The following is a 6,219-nucleotide window of genomic DNA, read 5'->3' as shown; positions in this document are numbered from 1 at the left end:
CCTAGATTTCAGTGTAGAGCGTATAAAACGATCACGAGATTGGGGGCCAATAACTTTGGAAGATGCCTCTGTCACCAGTTTGACGGTTATCTCGCTGCCACGGTGTGAGAGGAGAATTCACTAATTTTCCATACTTCTGCAGTGTCACCCGACAGCCCTTTTATGAGTTCTTCGTTAGAAATTGAACAAAGAACTGGTGGAACAGTCAAGGTAATCTTATAAATCTTTATTTCCTTTGTTGTCAGTAGAAATGTATAATCTCAGAACTCTATTTGCACAGGTGAGCCAGCGAGATTTTACATGTTACCTGGATGCATCGACGCTAAATCTGGGGAACATTGACCGGAAATAACAGCTTCTGATATTTTATAGAGATAAGCTTCGTCTGTGCAAAGTTGTGTCGGATTAATAAAATCAGAAGGTTATTGGCAGGATGGAAAACTTTCAAATTTGACAACAGGCAACTTCTCACAATCAGGGAGAAGTTTACCTATGTCGCCAGAGAATGTATTTGAACGCTTTGATACACCATCTATGTATTCGAAAAGAGCACGAAATGGAAGTTCGTTGAAATGTAGAAGACAAACAACCCACTATCATGGCCTAAATATACTTTCTTCTAGTTTCCGAATGATTCCACCTTTCCAACCTGTGTTCGTGTTGGTGCCATCAGCTCCGACAACTTCTACATGTTCCACATCAACTGAATTGTCTTGTAAATGTTGCCATAAAGCTTGCGTCTCATTCTCAGCTGTCCCGGAAGGAGAGGTGACGTGGCCAAAGTAATGACAACCAGGTTCCGCTATAAGAGAAATATGTTCCTCTTTGACAGTGTCACGGTAGTACTTTTCCCCTTTGCTGACTTGTGTAAGTGTATTGTCTTTGCTTTGTTCTAATACTAGTGTGTTTTGTTTGGTTTTAGATCAAGGAAGAGAAAATTCATCATCAGCATTGTTTTTGGAAGAATCCATGTGCGACGCACCTACATTATTGTCGTCTGTATGAGAGTCTGGCTGATCTGAATAGTCACGTGTTCTAGCTGATACTTTTGTGGTAAGTGTTGATTTTGAATGACGTTTTGAAAGCTTTTCTTTACGTTCATTTTTCTTTGTAATCTTTTTTGTTTCAGGTAGATCAGCACTTCCAATGCGTCCTGGTTCTCTGCTCCAAGAGAAATGGTTGTTCATTGATAGGAACTTTCCTTTCCTTTTGACAAGTGCAAGAAGAAAAATAAATGCATTTAAAAGCAGCGATATCAAATAATTTTCCGGCAGAAGAGACAAAGTCGTCTCTTTTAGAGCTCAAACCTATTGGGTTCCTTCAAAACATTTGTTTAAGAGTCAGAAATTTCGTATGGTATGTGGTGAGCATTTGTACAACTCTGGTGTGTGAAACTATCGGAATAGATTACTTTTTGAAAGTATTTTCAACCTTTTTTGCAACTATTTCTGTAACTTCTTTACTGCTAGGTTTATTTTTGTCGCATCGGAGTCGCCCTATACGAAATCTTCTGGGACTCAGAGAGATTGTACGGATATATGCCAACTTCATCTTATCTTTGTTTGTTTTTTTGCGTGATTTCTACATTAATTATAATAAAAAATACTTTCTAACATTTTTTAAGTTATAATTGAGTTGTGAAAACTTTTTCCACATATTATACATTTTACATATAGTATGTATATGTATAATATGTGATTTATATTTAATAAACACATATAATTAAAACTCTATGATAATATAGTATTATAAAATTTATATAATATCATGTCGGGATGACTGAAGTACTTTCGCTTAATACAACCTTCTACGTTAGCGGCCTTCGACCGCGCTCTAAAAAAATAACCCTGGTCGAGCGAATATCCGGGTGGACTGAAGTACTTTCGCGGAGCACTCCTTTCTGCGTTGGCGGCCTTCGGCCGCGCTTTAAAAAATAACCCTGACCGAGCAAATACCTGGGGCGACTGAAGTACTTTCGCGTAATACTCCTTTCTGCGTTAAAAATAAAAAAATATATTGAGTTTTTGTGATAAAGTAGTTATATTTGTTGGTTACCATGTACCCATATTAAAATAAAATTTGAATTATCGTTATAAAATGGATAAAATTTAGTTATTATATCGGTCAGCAATTTCCATTTATTTTTGATTATACATTGTTTTACATTTTAGGTGACGATACATCAATTTTTATATTTAAAATATGACTATTGGATATAAAGTGGTTATATTTGTTGGTGAGAGGCATGAATAGAGGAATTTTTGCGAAAAAAGGAATTTCAGCGAATTGCCTTATCATCGCATGGCAGCGCTCCATTTCGTCGTAATTTTTGGTAAACAAATGGGGTTAAAACGAGTGTAAAATGTAGTTTTTAAATGCAAATTTTTTAGGTAAAAACCTGCTAAAAGTGTAAGATATGGAGTTGTTTACAAGTTTATAGTGTAATTTAATTATTTTGAAGTGAAAAATGTGAATAAAGCGTGTTTAATGTGGTGAAATAGTGTCTTGAAATGTACGAATTTTGCGAATTTTTGAACTTTAAGGTCGAAGATCTCCTAAGCTAAGCGTTTGCGGTACCTATATATATTTTTTTTTAATCAGGAGGACTTCCTCTTTCCAACGGTACCTTCAGGTTTGGAGAGTACATAGATTCACTTCGAGATGCAGTCAATAGCAGTTGAGTGACTCACGATTTTGCCATCACCATGCATTGGCAGCCCAAGATACATACATGAGTACTAGCGGAATTATGGACGAGCCGATTTGCTTATTACATTCACTTGCAATGCAAAATGGCCACAAATAACGAAATTATTGAATCGCGATCAATTAGCAAGAAATGTCACAGCACGAGTTTTCACAAAACAGCTACGATGTTTGATGGACTTTATCGCGCAGCAAAAAACAAGAGGTTTGACGTGGTGAAAACCAATATTTTTAATGGACCTAGAAAACACAACTATCCTACTTCGTTTCGTATGTCTGACACTAAATGCACGAAAGACTATCCACGTCCCTTCTTTCGGAAACGATGGATATTCATCTATCGGCGTCGCTCACAAGACGGCAATGGCAGAACATTCAGCATTCAATTTAGAGAAGTGAATATCGAAGTTGATAACAGATGGATCGTACCATATTCGCTACTGTTGTCTAATTCATATTCAAACTTATATCAATGTTGAGTATTGCAGTTCAGTGAAATCGTTCCTATACGTTTGCAAGTACGTCACCAAAAGAAGCGACATGGCGGTTACTGGCCTTGAATGAGAGGAGATCATCAAGTATCAAATGGGTCGATACTTGAACTGATATGAAGCGCTTTTTAAAATATTTACCGACTGTTGTGTATCTCGCAGTTAATTTGGAGAATGACCAAAGAGTGTGTTTCAATCTATAGAATGCAATGCAGCGAGTGAAAACACCATTAGCAACAACATTAACAAGCTTTTTTCTCAACTTGCGCCAGTTTGCGAGCGCTATTAGTAGGTGGAAGAACGGCACATTTGGCCCTGAAGCTTCCGTTAAACATGCAAATCAATAACACACCATTGCAACATTTCAAAGCAATCAGTTATAGCCAAAGCTTTGAAGAATTGTAAAGAGATAGTTTTGGATGAGTGTACAATGGCTTACAACGGTCTCTAGAAGCGGAATAATAATCGTCGCTATGTTGTTGAAATGATACTGTTAGCTGGTTATTTTCGACAAAAACTTCCGAAATCAACAGCGGCGGATGAATTGAATGCATAGCTCAAGGCATCCTATTCATGGCGGTACGTGAAAACCATACGATTGACCATGAATATGCGAGTGTTCCTACAATGAGATAGCGCCACAGAAGTTTTCTCTAAAAACTAGCTCCATATCCAAAATATGGGCAAATTCCAGTTGATACTTCCAGTAGTTTGCTATCAATTCCACCTACCATTTGTCAATTCACTTCAACGAAAGACGAACTAATCACGAATATTTATCCGAACAGCTTCCAAAAATACCGATGTTATTGACTTCAAATGGACGATTCAAAGACAAATTCAGGGAGGTTTGAATCTCCTGTGGATTTGACTGGCACGCCACCGCATCATTTGCCTCTCAAAGTTGGATCTGTCAATATTATGCTTCGAAATCTGCATACGCGAAAACTGTGTATGGAACCCGACTACAATCAGTCAACTATCGAATAATGCAAGATTTTGAAAGGGATTTACAATTGGACGAAATGCTTGATTCCACGAATTCCTATTGGACGCTATGAAGGTTTTTGTTCCGCATTACCTTCTTTTATTTTACTGCCACATAATTTTTCAATTTTATCATTCCCATACATCAATTTGCTATTTCGGATATAGGTTGCGGCACCGATTTCAATTAGGAATTTCATAAAAATGTTCCTGAATAAGTTTTTATTTTAAAAATATTTTATGACGGCCCAACCAAAAATTTCAGATCGTATATGTTATATGAACTGGTTGTCCCTTATCTTTTTTGATACTAAATATTAGCCTTAAAAAAGGTTCTCTTCAATATATTTTATTCTTTGTACTTTGGACGAGGTTATGTACTTATTTGTACACTTTCATTTATTCCCTTTGGTATACTGGTTGGTTGATATATGACCTGYCAATTATACCTGCTACTCCTAATTTGTGGTTGGCTTGTTTGCAMAGGCCTGGGTTTCTTTAATACTTGYGTATTTAAGACTTGTGAAGTCTGATCTCAGTCCATTGGTTCTGGGTTATTGGGATACATTAGGTATAAATATTCATTTAAGGATACCTTAAATTATTTTGAAAATTTATAAATCCTGGATGAGCTCGATACAGGTTTCCTGAACCTGTTGGAAAAACGTAAATCAAATTGTGATCGCATTCTCATATCGCCTTAGCAACATCATTTGGTTAATAATATTTGGTTTAACGGGTGATTTAAACCAGTTTAAAAGATCTCAAAGTGGTTTCTAGCTTTTTATGCTCTTGCGACCAGTTGCTACAAAGTACCATATTATAGTTTTGTTAACCTTACGATTGTACGTATCATACAAAAGTAAACGAGATATATTGTCATTTATATACAAATGATCACAGTGACGAGAAAAGTTGAAATCCGGTCGACTGTCCATCCATCCGTCCCTGCAAGCTTTATCTTGAGTAGAAATTAAGATATCATAATGAGTACAAAAACAAATTCAAGTTAGTACTTCCACGCCTACAAATCGCCATTAACCGAAAACCTACAAAGTGCCATCACTAAGCACTAAATTAGGATATAGAACTCTAATGTGACGCTGGGGATTAATGTAGCAAAGGGCACCTCCAGATAAAAAATTTGAAAACTTTGATTTTGCATAATGTTTACGTATAATGATTTTGCTTTTTTTAACAAATCTTAAGTCGAATATGTTCGTACCATAGGTCGAAGGACGTTTTAGAGCGTAAGTTACTTCGCTGGCCTTGATTCCAGTAAGTTGCAAGAGTATAAAATGTTCGGTTGCACCCGAACTTAGCCTTTCTTACTTGTTAATATTTAATTCTTTTGTTTTTTCAGAATTCTTTCGGAGTGTACATAATGTTCCTTAATTATATGGGGTCTAGTGGAAGTTTTTACCCGATTTCATTAGTTTCAAGACAAAATAAGCACTGTTTTTAGAAAAGCACGTTCTCTTAATTTTATTAGGATAACTTGTGGAATGAAATCACATGGAAGTAAGAAAATATCTACATCAGGTATAAGGGGGCTAAGAGAAGTATTGACCCGATTAAAACAATTTGTAAAGTACACACGTGATACTACCAGGAAAGAATTCTCTCCAAATTTCAATTATATATCTCTCACATTGACCGATATTTTCGGTAAATGTCAACTATAAGAAATGAGGTCCACATACTGTGAGCGTCACAAATAACTAAACGGCAATTCTATCAATATTAAGGTGTTCATTACAATGCAGTTTTTAATACAATAATAAAAAAATTTATTATACGTAGAATTCAAGGCTTATATTACAAGGGTTTATGTGAGTATTAATAACAAACGAAAATTAAAAACAGCCAAAAATAATTCACATAAACTAAAAATACTCCACAGTCATCGACTAAAGCTCGCTCTGTGTAGACGTGTTTCGGCTTATCTTTTGCGTATTTCGCTCAGTACACATCCGTCTTACGTGCACGTGTTTGCTTAGAAAATCTCTGTTTATAATTATAGCATATCGTTTTT

Source organism: Bactrocera latifrons, unplaced genomic scaffold (genome assembly GCF_001853355.1).
Source record: "Bactrocera latifrons isolate USDA-ARS-PBARC rearing strain unplaced genomic scaffold, ASM185335v1 scaffold_679, whole genome shotgun sequence".
Lineage (NCBI taxonomy): Eukaryota > Metazoa > Arthropoda > Insecta > Diptera > Tephritidae > Bactrocera > Bactrocera latifrons.
Note: the sequence above shows the minus strand (reverse complement) of the source record.